A 14,073-nucleotide genomic window follows, 5' to 3' on the forward strand; every position below is an offset into this window, starting at 1 on the left:
ATGTTCCCCAGCAATTGGTGCATATAGGTGTACTGCCTCTGATACTGAGGGTTCATAGGTCTTATGTTTTTTATCTTCAGTTGCAAATCCCCAGCAGTACTGACAAATCAGCCTGACAACTTGTGGCCAGTCAAGTCAATAACAACCAACTTATCATGCTGGGTCTACCTGGGACTCAAGGATTATTCTCTCTCTCTCTTTCTCTCTCTCTCTCTCCCTCCCTCCCCCCCACTTTTCTGGGAATACTGGAGGCTGACTGGTTCTGACTGAAACCTAGAGTAGATTCACCACTGCACTGACGTAGGAACCAACCTGGTTTATATACAACATGAATAATAAGGCTTGGTCAGTTGGACGCTGCTGGTTTCTAATTTAGCAGATTTCAATTTGGAGTGCCAACAGAGCTAATCGGTTTGGTATGTCTAATGTTTGTCTGTCATTTAAACAACAATGGGCCTGTTCAGACAACACACTAAGCCATGATTAGGCCACTAACCCTTTTGCAGTAAATGGTTAGTAATGTCTTTAAACCATGGTTATGTAGCCACCATGGTTAGGAACAGTTTACATGTCACACTGAGCCACAATGTTTAGCTCAAAATGCTTAACCACTGTGGCTTAAAGTATCATCTGAACAGGGTCAAAATAGAGCTCTGGCCCATTTTACTTCTGTGTTGAACTATTCATCACTAAATACCATCCTGTATCTGGGATCTGGTTTGGCCCTGCAGGAACATATGGACAGTAATTCTGTCCTTCCTGGGCTAACTAATGGTTCATCATTGTTTAAAGGGTGTCCTCTATTTGAACAGCTGTCCCATTAAGTCTATTTATAGAAAATGAACCCTAAGAACAGTTTGTATCTGAACACCAGACTGAACAGGCAGACACACAGGTCATCTGCCCACAATCTTACACATTATGGTGAGCTTTACTGCATTTCTATTTAAATTAAAATAAATTTGCATCTATGCATATAAAATAGCATATGTGAATTTAATGCAAATATGTGTCCTCTTTCGGGGTGATGCATTTGCTCTTCGTGATTCAAAAATAGACACCCCTAGTCATAAGTTGAAAGGGCCTTCTACCCTGTATATGATTAAAAAAATATAGCAAAAACTTCTGAATTGTAGGGATGAGCTGAACTGCATAACCAAAATCCACATTTGGTGGTGCCAATGTCTTAAGAACTCCAAGCACACTGCAAGGCTAACTTATCAAGAATGACAGTAACTAGTGAAGCTAACCAGAAGGCCTTGGGAGCATTCTTTGTGCAAAAGCAGAGGGTAATTTACAGTGGCAATATTAGCATGAAAGGACAATTTATATTTTATTTTCAACCTTTCAAGTTAAACTTTGCTTTATTCCAGGCAGCCTCAGCCAAACTGGACCACAACAGCTGAGGTGATGGCTAGTGTCAACATCTGAAGTAAATAACTCTGCCTGGAGTTGCTGAAGTTTATAGGGAACATAAATAACAATGGAAGCTGTCACTGATTGCATCTTGCCATGCCCCAGATAAGATGCCTGTCCGTCCGTCCCGTGCGCTGTGTTTTCTCTTTTAGCTCACAGTTATTTCAGTTTTTCCATTCTCCAAACATAACCTTGACTCATTTGTGCTGACGGCTGCCAGGTTCCAGCATAAGAACCAGTGTGTGAATCAAGTCTGATCACCAAATCCTAAGGACACTGCTGAGTTTAGGAGGGAGGGGTGTCCTTTGACCAAAGTAAGGCCTGGGTGTAGAAAGAGATGAAATGAAAGGTTAATGTCAAAAAGAGAGAGGATGTGGAACGGAATTTGGTAGGAAGAAACAATAAGGCAGAGATGAGGGCAAGAATCAGAGGCCTTAGCTAGACTGGGCAAAATCCCGAGGCGAACCCCGGGATCGTCCCTGCGTGTCCACATGACGCACAGGGGATCCTGGGATCAGGGAGGGATAATCCCTCCCTTACCCTGGGATCTTGCCCTCCCCTTTTGGACTGCTTTTTCCACGGTCCCGGGAAAAGGTCCTAAGGAGGAGGGAAAAGCTCCTCCTAAGGTCGTCGCACCTCACCTGTAAATGGAGGAGGGATCTCGCATTAATCACAACGCGAGATCTTCCCTCCTCCATCGCAGATTATGAGGTAGGTCTAGCTAAGGCTAGAGAAAAGTTCAAAGCACAGACAGATATTATTGTCACAAAACCTAGTTGGATTTTTGGTCAGATTTGTCACAAAACCCAGTTGCATTTTTGGTCAGAATTGTAGAGTGTCTTTCCTGAAAAAAAATGTATTTATCATTAGCTTTGGCTTTTTAGCAATACAAAAATGCAATAAATTAATAAAGTAATTTGTTCCCTGATGCTGTGATTAGAGTTCTCCTAACCATTTCATTTTCTCCCCTGTCTGTGGTATATAGAGTGACTGGCAATGGGGAAGCACCCGTTCATAGCATGAAATCTACAGAAAAGTCTAATGCCTTCAGGTCCAGGCAGGTGGCAGTGATGTCATTGCCTCGTGCTAGGCTATCGTCTGGCATGTCATTGAGTCATGCTTTGTAGAGAGGCAAGCTGTCTACTGTACAGAGGGCAGCCCTCTACTTTGGAGGAAAATGGTGACCAAAGGAAAGAAATCAACATCATTTCCATGTCATGGCTTTGATGTTTGGTAAAATTAATAACCCACAGTTAAGAGTGCTGATCTCAGTTACCTTTTCTTTTCTTTTTTCCTCCATCACTTCCAAGCCAATCAGGAATCACATAAAGGTTATGAACAGTGCGGAGAGATTTCAGGATAAAAAATACCAGTCCTCACCTTGAGACCATCTAGTTGTGAGTTCTCCAAGACCTGGGCAGTAGCTAGACCTAAGGTTTATCCCAGGATTGTCCTGGGGTCAAACCTGTTCATCTAAGTGCCACACAGGGAATCCAGCGCTCAGGCAGGGATGAACCCGGGATGATCCTGGGATAAACCTTAGGTCTAGCTATGGCCCTGGTCCTTGTTTCTCTGGCTCATTTCCACCTTGCCTGGGAGGGCAGGGCCCTGGCTAACTCCAGCTATGAAGACTCCAACTTCTGCTGTTAAGATTTTTTTTTAAAAAAATCTCCTTTTGTTTAGCTTTATTATTAATTATTATTAGTTTAATTTTAGTGTATTTATTCATGTGAAATGTTTTCATTATCCTATGTGTATGCATATTTAAAGTTTGTTTCGACTTCACGTTGTTAGAGAATTATCTTAAAATGTTATTTTATTGTGTACATTTTTTCTGATGTTTCTGTACACTGCTTTGAGCATGGGAAAAACAGCATACAAATAAACTGATGATGATGATTTCTCTTTTCCTTCATGCATAAGTGACTTCATATGAGAATATGCTATTTAAGATTCTTAAGAAAGCTTTCAAAATGTGTTTTTGTTACCACTATTTATATTTGCCTTTGTTCTATGCGCTCACACCAGATCTTGCCATCATATAACTATTATTTGGAGGAGAGGGGAGGAATAAAAGAGGTATTTATAAAGTATTACCACCACTCAAGTATGGTGTATTTTTTAAAAGAAAAGAAAAGAAAAGAAATCAGTACGAATACCTACTGGAGCCGCAGTAAATAGAAAAAGTTGCTAGTTTGTCCATGGATTTACTATTTGTTGAACTATTTATTGTTGCCTAAATGCCAAGTCTTCCTAGAGGCCAACATATCAGACTGGCTCAAGGTCATCCAGTGAGCTTTGAACCTGACCCTCCCCAGTCTTTGGCCTAACCTACACTTGCCACTTATCCTGGGCTGGATTCAAGATTGTCCCTGCATGTCCAAATGATGCACAGCTGATCCCGGAACAGGGGATGACCACTCAGTTCTCCTGGGATATCTGGGATTGGTTTTGCCCCAGTTTTTTTCTCCAGTCTCAGGACAATCCTGAGCTCTGCAGGCAGTGTGGCTCTCCATCCTGGGGTCCTTCCTGTTCCCACGATTAGCGGGGCTCAGGAAACAGGCAAGGAGCTGTGCATGGAGAGTTCGGGGTGAGAGGGAGAGCATTTTCACCATCTTTGCAATGGCTCTCGGTACCTTCCAGCACTGACTTCGTTGGGTTTTTAATTGTATCTTCACACAGGATTGTGCCCATGCTATTGTGCAAATATAATGAATTAATGACTGTGTTTTTACTGTCTTAATGATGTCTGCCACTGTTTCTCATTGGGTCTGTGACTGCATAATAAATGATGATGAAGAGGTGCAAATGTCTCCACTTGTAAAAATAAATAAATGGCACCCCGGAACAGCCCTTGTTTACTTCCAGGAGAACTTGTTGGCGTGTGGCCCCTGAGGGACAATCCCAGAAGTGCAAAACTGCGTGATCATCCCTCCCTACTCCCGGAAGGCCTCCAGGTGTAGATTAGGCCTTTGTCTGACATGCTAACTCCACACTGGCTTATTTATGTCACTTTATTTCACCCATGGCACTGCTACTAAAGTGGTGAGAAATAAAATGTTCACAACATAGGAGGCCATTTGGCTTTTATTACAAACTCAGACCTCAGATCATGAAAAAAAATGACAGTTTGGTTTTTAAAATTGGTGGAGAACGATAGTGACTTAAACACACACCCAACTGAGAAATCAGGGGTTGGTTAAAACTCATGCCCATCAGGCGGAGAAAACACGGAAGCGAAGAAAATATTTACAGACACATCCTTGAATCCCTCAATTAAGATGAGTTAAGATAGCTAAAACTGGGGCAGATTAGTCTCTAAAAGCCTACTCACTCCGGAGGTATTCCAGCCTCCTTAGCAACCACCTTGTGCTCTGTCAAGGCATAAACAGGAGAGACGAAGTTTAAGAGGGTTCTCCATCAGCCTGCCACCTGCCTGGCACTCTATATCTGTTGCTATAGCAAGCCTAAACAAAACTAGGCAGCCTGGAAATATCACAGTTTTGACTTATATGCTCATAACTACATTCAGTGAAATTCACTGATGGGAAGCAGCTAATGAATGTGAACAAACTGCCAATAGCATGGGAAGAAATCATGGCAGCGTGTCGAATGCCTTCCATTCCCATTCACCTTTGCCCCAGCTGTCTGTCTGTCTGTCATTGTTGTTATTATTAAATTTATTTGTAGCCTGCCTTTGAAATTTAAAACATATACATTTTAAACCTAAATGTACCAACAAAACAAAACAAAAACATAGATGGAGGACCAGATTATTCTCCAAAGTCCTGCTGGAATAAACAAGTTTTTGCCTGCTTCCAAAAGCCCATCAAGGAGGGAGCCAGCCTAGCTTCCCTGGGAAGAGAGTTCCAAAGCATTGGAGCAGCCACCAAGAAGGCCCTCTCCCATGTACCCACCAAGCTTGTCTGTGAAGATGGTGGGACTGAAAGAAGGGCTTCTCCAGAAGATCTCAAAGCACGGGTGGACTCATAAGGGAGAATACGGTCTTTCAGATAACCTGGACCCAAGCCACACACATACACACACACACACACCCCAATTCCCCTCTCCTCTGCTGTAATACTGTGGTAATGATACATTGTGCTCACACTAAGGAGAAAAGACACATTCAAATACCCCCATAAGGGGGAGGCTATTAGCCACTGCTTTCATATCCCACTCCCCAAAAGCTCCTTCTGCACTACGCAAAGATTTGACACTGGTTAAAAGCCACCTGAGTCCTACTTAGAGTAGACCCATTGAAATGAATGAAAGTTTAACTAGTCATGAGCAACTTAAAGCCTATTCATTTCAATGGTTCTACTCTAAGTAGGGCTTAGGTTGGATTTTACTCAGTTTGTGTACCACGGGTGGCAACTTAGCACCACATCTTGTGTGCCATCACAGCTAATCAACAAGCATCGCTTCTCTTTCTTCAGAGATTGTCTTGTTTTCCATCACCTCCTATTAACTGTTTTAACTGCTTTTACTGCTTTTAAATTGTATATTGTTTTAACTTGGTTCATGGTTTAATTTGTTTTTAACTGCATATTTATTGTTTGATACTGTATGCTTTTATCTGTACACTGCTCTGAGATCTTAATGATATAGGGCGGGATATAAATGTTTTAAATAAATAAATAAATAAATACGAGTAGGGGTGGATGAGAACACTTCTATCCCTGTATCTTCTCAGCCAATATCAGCCACAACATGTTCCTTCAATGGCTTGCCTTTCAATGTGACATATGCTATCGTCTACTAACAATGCCCATCTGCAGTCTACAACGGACAGTCTGTATGCCAGATTGGGATCCCAAGAAGGCCAGATCTGGCCCCCAAGCCTGCACCCCTGCTCTGTGCAAAAAGAATAAACAGACACAAATCTAACAACAGAAAGCCACTATTCAGAAACCAGTAGGAGAACATTTCAGGCTCCCAGGGTACTCTGTTGCCATAGCCATTCTTGAGGGGGGGGGAGTTCAGATGAAAACCCCAGCAGCAAACCACTGCATTACAACTTATCAAGCTCAATTCTGTCAGCTGTAAACTGAATTACAATGATGGGCTGGGGGCCCTACATATGATAATTAGTATACCAATGCCAGGGTATGTCTGAATGGGAAGCAGAGATGTTCCATCTCCATCTTCAACATATGCAGTTACCTGGGATGGTAGTATTTTAAGGAATCAGGGCTACCATCAAGGGAAGCCATGGTTTGGCACTTGTCAAGGGCCCACATCCTACCAGAAGCCCATTAAAAAGGGGCATGCTCTTTCCAGCATTGCATCCTGCTTGTTCATCTGTCTCTCCCTCTGGCCCAGATATTGATGGTGGTGAGAAGGAAGAGCAGTAGGTGTGAAGAACCGTAGATGGGCTACCCATGTCTCCTTTAAGTGCCCTACCATAGGCCTAGGCCCAGTGAACACATATGATATATCCACCTGGGAATGTGCTATCTCAAAGCAGCTCCGGCAGTGCCTGCAGCTCAAGGCTAGGCCCTACCAACTGGGATGAGTGATTTACAGCTGGACCTGGTGGGAAAGTACAACTCCCATCAGGATGGGGTGAGAAAGGTGGGCCCAGGGCTAGGATTAGCTGGTGGAAATCTGCATGAGGTGCCTTGGCTAAGGGGTAAAAGGTATGGTGGGAGATGGCTCCTTTGTCTCTCTTCCTGCTATCTCAAAGGATGGTGAACTGGCATGGAGCCCTGGCTGAGGCCCTGTCCTAGGAGACCCTGACTTTTGTAATGTATAGGATAGACCAGCTAGTGTTTTATTATTTTACTTGGGGGTATTGTATCAAAGTTCCTCTGTATTATGTAATCTTGATATTCTCCTTTTCCCATTCCCTTCCCCTATTTCCCTTCCCTTAATAAACTACTCATCTACCTCTAAGATGGGTGTGCCTCCTTCTGCATAACTCTCGGTACTAAGTCCAGTGCCTATTGGCCAAGGGGAGTGGCTGGTTAGTTTCTTGGGGAATTCAGATCTACCTTGGAAGGAGGACACGGCACTCTGCATCTCACCCTTCACAGTAGATGCCACTGCCCACTTGCTCACTGCCTCTCTGCCTGTCAAGTAAGCAAGTGGAAGCAATGATGGCAAAGAGGATGAGGAGCAATAGCAGCTGGTGACAATGGCGGTGAGAAAGTAGACTCCTTGAGGGAGAGGGTTCCTTGTCCTTCAGAATCTGGAGCCAGCATTGTTAGGGATGCCAGTAAAACACAGGCAGTTTCAGTAGAACACCTTGGACCCTTTGGGATACCAAAACGGTTCTTGACACATGCATCTCAGATCACATAGTACAATACAACTTCCAGCCCTGGTGGAGATTAATGGGCCAACAGATGAATGGCCTGGCAACTTTAAAATAGGAGGAACAGTTATTGCCTTGGATATTTTAAATATGGAGAACAGATTTTGGAGAACAGATTGTGATCTATAAAAACCAGGTTCAACTTTGTCATACTTTAGTATAACTAAGGAATAGATATTAGAAATGGAACCTAGAATGAGACTATGTATTTAGGAGGAAGGTGGAATTTTAATAGCTGGAGAAGACAAAAGGCTTCCCATCTGCCCCATATTGTTCCCACAAACATCTTTTAATTTCCTCCCACAGAAATGAAGAGTGGTCATTCCTTCCTTTGGAGAAAAGTACAGTAAAAAGAGACACAGTAGCTTTGGTGTATTTAGTAAAGTCTCAAGACACCCTGTGATTTATTACTAAGCTTCCTCCCACATATTCAGTCATTCAGGCATGAGCAAAGTTGTTCCTAATTTCAGAAGCAGGAGGAAAATGTGACTTTCCCCCATTCCCCACCCCCGTGTCTTGGCCCCATACTCTCAAAGGAAAAGGTATTTCAAGCCCCAGCATGGAAGTATGTGCCACAAGTGAAACAAGAAGCTATGAGCCGTCTCCCCAAAACAGAAGTAACAAAGTGGTTTTGACTGCAACAGGACAGAGATTCTTATGTTAGGATTTTTTTAAAAAAAAAATGTACCTGTTGCTGAGCAACACAGCCTGCTAGAGCAAAAGCAGACCATCCTCACTCCAGGGTGGTTTTCAATTCACTTCCCTTTGAGATCTAAATTGAACTGTAGCCCTAAGACCACCCTAGAACTTCACATGTTCTTCTCAATTTTCATTGAAAGGTCTAGTTGTCCCCATTCTCTAGCAATTCCCCAAACACACACACACAAACAGAGAGGGGGGCGCTCATCTACACCAAGAAAGATATTCCACTATGAAAGTGGCATGAAAGCGGTATATAAAAGGCAAGAGCCACACTACTGCTTTACAACTGTACTGAAGTCCACTGACAACTGCTGGGGCCCATCGACCCATACCCTATATTGCTTTCGTACCACTTTCATAGTGTTATATCCTGCTTAGTGTAAATGTGTCATGAGCCCCACCAGTTGTCAGTGCACTTCAGTACCACTATAAAGTCATAGTGTGGCTCCTGCCTTTTATATACCGCTTTCATAGTGGAATATCCTGCTTGGTGTAGATGAGACCACAGTCAGACACACACACTCATTGCAAAACCAGACATCATATGGGAAATCCCTGTTTCCTCTCTTTTGTCAAATCACGGGAGTTCCAAAGCAGCTGGAGAGGGGGTAAAACAATTTCAGTCAGAGCAATAGAGCAATGTGGAGAAGGGTTTGATCTTTTTTCCCCTGTGTTGATTCCTCCAACTAAAAATTGGACCTCCTCCCAAAGCTACTATTAGCTCCCAGGCAGGAGGATGCATATGGACCCAAAATCTATGCCCATAGCTTTTGTCCCCTTCGCACTTAATAGCCACTTCAGAGGGATGCGATTTTCAATTGGGGAATCAGTGCAGGGTTAAAAGGTGAAGCCCGCTCCCCTTGCAGCCTGAATCTAACCTCCCCCCTTCCATCCATGACTGCTTCTGATGGGGGGGGGGCAGGGGCAGATCTACATCAAGCAGGATATAACAATTTAAAAATGGCATGTGTCACGGTCCCAAAAATTGTCAATACTGTTATAAACCATTTTAAAGCTCTTGTGCAGATCCTGCCATCAAGAAAGAAAGAAAGAAAGAAAGAAAGAAAGAAAGAAAGAAAGAAAGAAAGAAAGAAAGACACAAGGAGTTCTGATCATGGAACACCAGTGTAATGTCTAGTTTGGCCCTCAAAAAGAGACTGTACTTTCAGGGGTGGTTTGGCCATTGGCTTCTCATATTCCCCATGGCCATTCTCATCTGAACCCCTTTTTTCCCTTTCTAGCCAGGGTTGCTGTGCTCACAGGGGGAAGGAAGCACCTGGTTTATTTGTCCATGCTATATTGGACGTGGTCCAACAAACTGAAGCTCATTTCAGACAAAGCAGAGATACTGTTAGCGGGTGGTTCATCTGTCCAGGGGAGTGAGATTTAAACTGTTCTGGATGTCGCACACCATGAGTGTAGCCTCAGCATGCTCACTGATCCATCTTTGTCACTAGCGGCACTAGCTGGGACTGGGCCATATGAACACATTGCACCGGTAGAAGTCAAGGAAGACAACAAAGCCCTGGCAGTTCTAGTCCGTGTCTGGAACCAGTTCAAGGTGTTGTTGTCATTGTCATCGTATTTGAACTATTGTCAGTCATGAAAACACCATGTTCACATGTCTCCACTGGAAGAACAACAAGGTTAGCAAACAAGAAAGAATGAAGGAGTGGATGTGCCACACCAGATCTCCTCAGACTGCTTGGAGATTTGTTCTCATCAGGACTTGGCAGCGAGACTCTCTGTATTGCTTTTAGTAATAAAGTGACACATTTGTTCCAGCGACCAAAGTGCTGTTTTGAAGTTCAGATTCCATGTTAGTCTTGGGATGGTCCAATCACGCTTGCATCAGAACAGAACAGAATTATTTATACAGTGTTGTTTCAAGTGTCTGATAATAGATTATACATCAGTTTGACTACATATCCTATTAAATAAAGGTGGGGGGAGAGAGAGAGATTTGCTGTCGGAAGGGGAGGAAAAAATACAACGTATCAATCATCCACGTATTCAAATTGCCCTCCAAAGATTACTTGTCCTGCCATTTGCCAATATTCCATTACTGAAAGAAAACATCTATATTGCAATGAGAGCATCTGTCCAAGGTCTGAACTGAGGGCATGTCTCTGCTACAGATTTAACCTTTGTGGCTAAATGAAGTTCTCCCCGCCCCCTCTCTCTGTCTCTTTCTCTATCCGTCTATTTATATTCACACCAAATGGCCTCAGTTAGAAGGAACATGAACTCCTGCCTTTGCACCAACCTTTTGGAGAAGTGGGAAAATGCACTTCTCTCCACTCATTCAAGCTAAACCTGCTGAAATCGACTCTTCTACACATCTACTAATGGGGGCAGGAGCCATGTCCTTTTCTTGCACCAGACCACCTGACTTCTTACTCTGAGTGTTTCACAGTAGGAGAAGGCAGCTGATTTTATTTTCTTATTCAGATTCCATATGCCTATCACCCCACTGTGATTTTTTTCTCTCTCATATGACTCATTTAAAGGCTGGTATTAAGCAATCGTGAGGCATGACTTTTCAACTTTTTGTTCAAAACAGTTTTCTAACAATAATGGTATTTTTCAGTCTTTATCCCCTATTACTTCTGAATAGGAGGGAAGCAAATAGGTATGGATACAACTGAGATGACATCACTCCAGTTACTATTTAGTATACCTTTGACCACACTTGTATCTTTCTTCATTCCTGAAATGTGGGTGCTACAAAGCAGATCACACTTCATGTGTGGTTTTTGATTGTTACACATATCACGTTTGGTCCAGATCCTCTCCTCCTCCCTACACAACAGCTCACCCCATTCAGCAGGTTCTCTCCTGACTCTCTGTAGCATTTTCAGGGGGCTGCAGGGACCACCATGGGAAGGAGGGGATAGGGATGTCCACTTCCACAAGTGCAGTTGATCCTACTTGACTCCACCAGTGCAGTGGATCCAACTCTCTAAGTTCTTCATGCCCCTTAGCGATTTTGAACACCAGCTTAAGGCTCCACCACTGCCTTTCTGTTTGGGCCAGGTACCAAATCTGTGGAATAGACAGAAGTGATTTGTGACAATCCCTAACAAGAGAACAAGGGGTTGAAGGCCTAGTGATGGTGTAGAAGCTACTTTGCATTCCCGGCTGTTTCTCCAGTGTTGTGCTGCTGCCTGGTCTGCAGAAAAAGAAAAGAACGGGTGTCAAATTCAGCTTTTTGAGAATGTCAACACTGAAGTTACTAGCCCTCATGGGCCAATGTCAACACTGAAGTTACTAGCCCCCATATGCACACAAAAACTCCTAGATAGATCATTGCAGTGCACACTACGTGAGGCTGCACTTAAAGATGGCACAGAAGCTGCAGCTTGTGTAAATTCTAGCAGTCAGATAGATAACAGGGACAAGAAAGTCCAAACATATAATATCAATTTTGGCCCATTTGCACTGACTGGAGGTTGTTGCTGTGAGCCTGGTTTTGACCTACAAAGTCTTATATGGCTGATGGCTTGGGACCACAATACCTGATGGAGAGCCTCTCCCAGCATGAACCTACCCATAAACGACGCTAGTCACCTAAAGCCCACCTTCTGATGCGTTCTCTGAGGGAGGTTCAGAAGGTGGGAACGAGAGAGGGTGCCATCTTGGTGGTGGTCCACCAAGTATGGAACGAACTCCGCAGCAATATAGTTATCTTTTTAGTGCCAGGTTAAGGCCCTCCTCTACTCCCAGGCACTTGGCAGGTCATGAGATATTGCTTGAATATGTGTCTGTATGTGTATTTGCTCTGTTCAAACGTTTGTAGCTAAACTGCTTTTATATAATTCATACTATTGCATTTTTGTAAACTGCCCAGAGAGCTTCGGCTGTGGGGTAATATAGAAAAGTAAGAAAAGAAATGAAAAGGGTAGCTGACTATGGACCACACCAGACAACTATGTCTCATTGGCCCTCTTCAGATGTAACTTGGGGAAGGGTGGTTAGCACTAACCATGCCAAGTGCTCCCACCACACGTGTACTAACCATCCCACCACACCACATTTCACTCTAACCATCCTTCTTGAGCATGTGTAGCTCCTCCTTGCACTGCAGGAGTAGCTGCTCTTCTCTAGTTGCTTGGAGAACCATGGAGGAAAAGGTTTATACAGCTCTTGACCATCAGAGACATTTTCAGTTTATGCAACGACCAAAGGCATTTTTTCCAGGAGCACGAAGCGCTCAAGGTTGCTGTCCTAATAACACCAGCATGGGATTGAAAACACGTTTGTTTCCCATTAGGGATGTCGTGGCCATCCTATCTGGGTGGAGTCTGGTAGTCTGTCCCCCCACTCCGCTTGGCCTGCTGGACTGAGGTCTATGAACCCTTGCTGCCATGTCAGCCATTGGACAGCTCAGGGAGCACCCAGGGAGCGCCGTGTGGCCGCCTGTCCCCTTAGCGAGCTGCCATAATGCATAAAAATGGGGGCTCATTATTCTGCATAAAAGATGTGGAAATGGCAGCCATGTAGCTGCCATTCATGCAAGATTATTCATGCCTCTTATGGCTGTGCTAATGACAGTTCTCAGTTAGCCAGCATTTGGTTAACCATGGGGTTAATGATAGGGGCCTAACAGACAATGCACTAAGCAATGGTTAGGGTCACTAACCCTTTTTCAGCATGTGGTTAGTGAGGGTGGTTAAGCCATGGTTATGTAGCCACCATGGTTAGGGAAAACACCCTACAGATGGGGCGGATCCGCACGTCGGCCCCAGAGCACATTTATGCGACTCTAGGGCACCCCAGAAACGATAGTCTGTACTTGCCTGTAAAAAGAAACTAGGAAGCGACGGAGACGCCGACGCCGACGCCACCCAGCTTTCCCCGGCCGGCTCGGAGAGCTCTTTTTGAAGAAGGCGGGGGTAGAGAGCTTCTTCCGCTGTCCACCCAACCTTCTTCCACCAAGCTCTCCGTCCTGGTCGAGGAGCCGGCAGGGGAGAGCTGGGCGGCGTCGGCGTCTCCGTCTCTTCCTAGTTTCTTTTTACAGGCAAGTACAGACTATCGTTTCTGGGGTGCCCTAGAGTCGCATAAATGCACTCTGGGGCCGACGTGCGGATCCGCCCATGATGTGCTTAAGCCATCAGGGTTAGCGCAAAACGTTTAGCCATCATGGCTTGGCGTTTTATCTGAACAGGCCCATTGTCTCCCTATCTCTCCTAAAAGCACTGGCCGGAGGGCCTGATTTGGATTGCTTCCATGGTAGAGTTAATCCTTTCACCCAAGGGGGAGTTAATCCTTTTTACCCATTCCCTGGTGCAGTTCTCCCCACCCCAATGGCCACTGCTATTATTAGCTATTATTAGCTGTGGAGTGGAGAACATAATTGGCACAATGATTGCTTATAATTTTTCTCCACTGCCACTCTGACGGAGCAATTTGCATCAGTGAACTAGGGCCAAGGGAAAATGTTACACTCACCACACACACATACACACACTGGCCCTGATCCAAATAGGGTGTCCTTGTGTTTTATTAGCTGGCACTACTACCACCACCACCACCACCACACACAAAAACGTTGCAAGTGGATTTATGCATTTCTAATGTTGTATCTAGTTTGGATCTAACATTTCCAAGAGTTGGGAGTAACCTTTCAGTGTTTC

Source organism: Elgaria multicarinata, chromosome 1 (assembly GCF_023053635.1).
Source record: "Elgaria multicarinata webbii isolate HBS135686 ecotype San Diego chromosome 1, rElgMul1.1.pri, whole genome shotgun sequence".
NCBI lineage: Eukaryota > Metazoa > Chordata > Lepidosauria > Squamata > Anguidae > Elgaria > Elgaria multicarinata.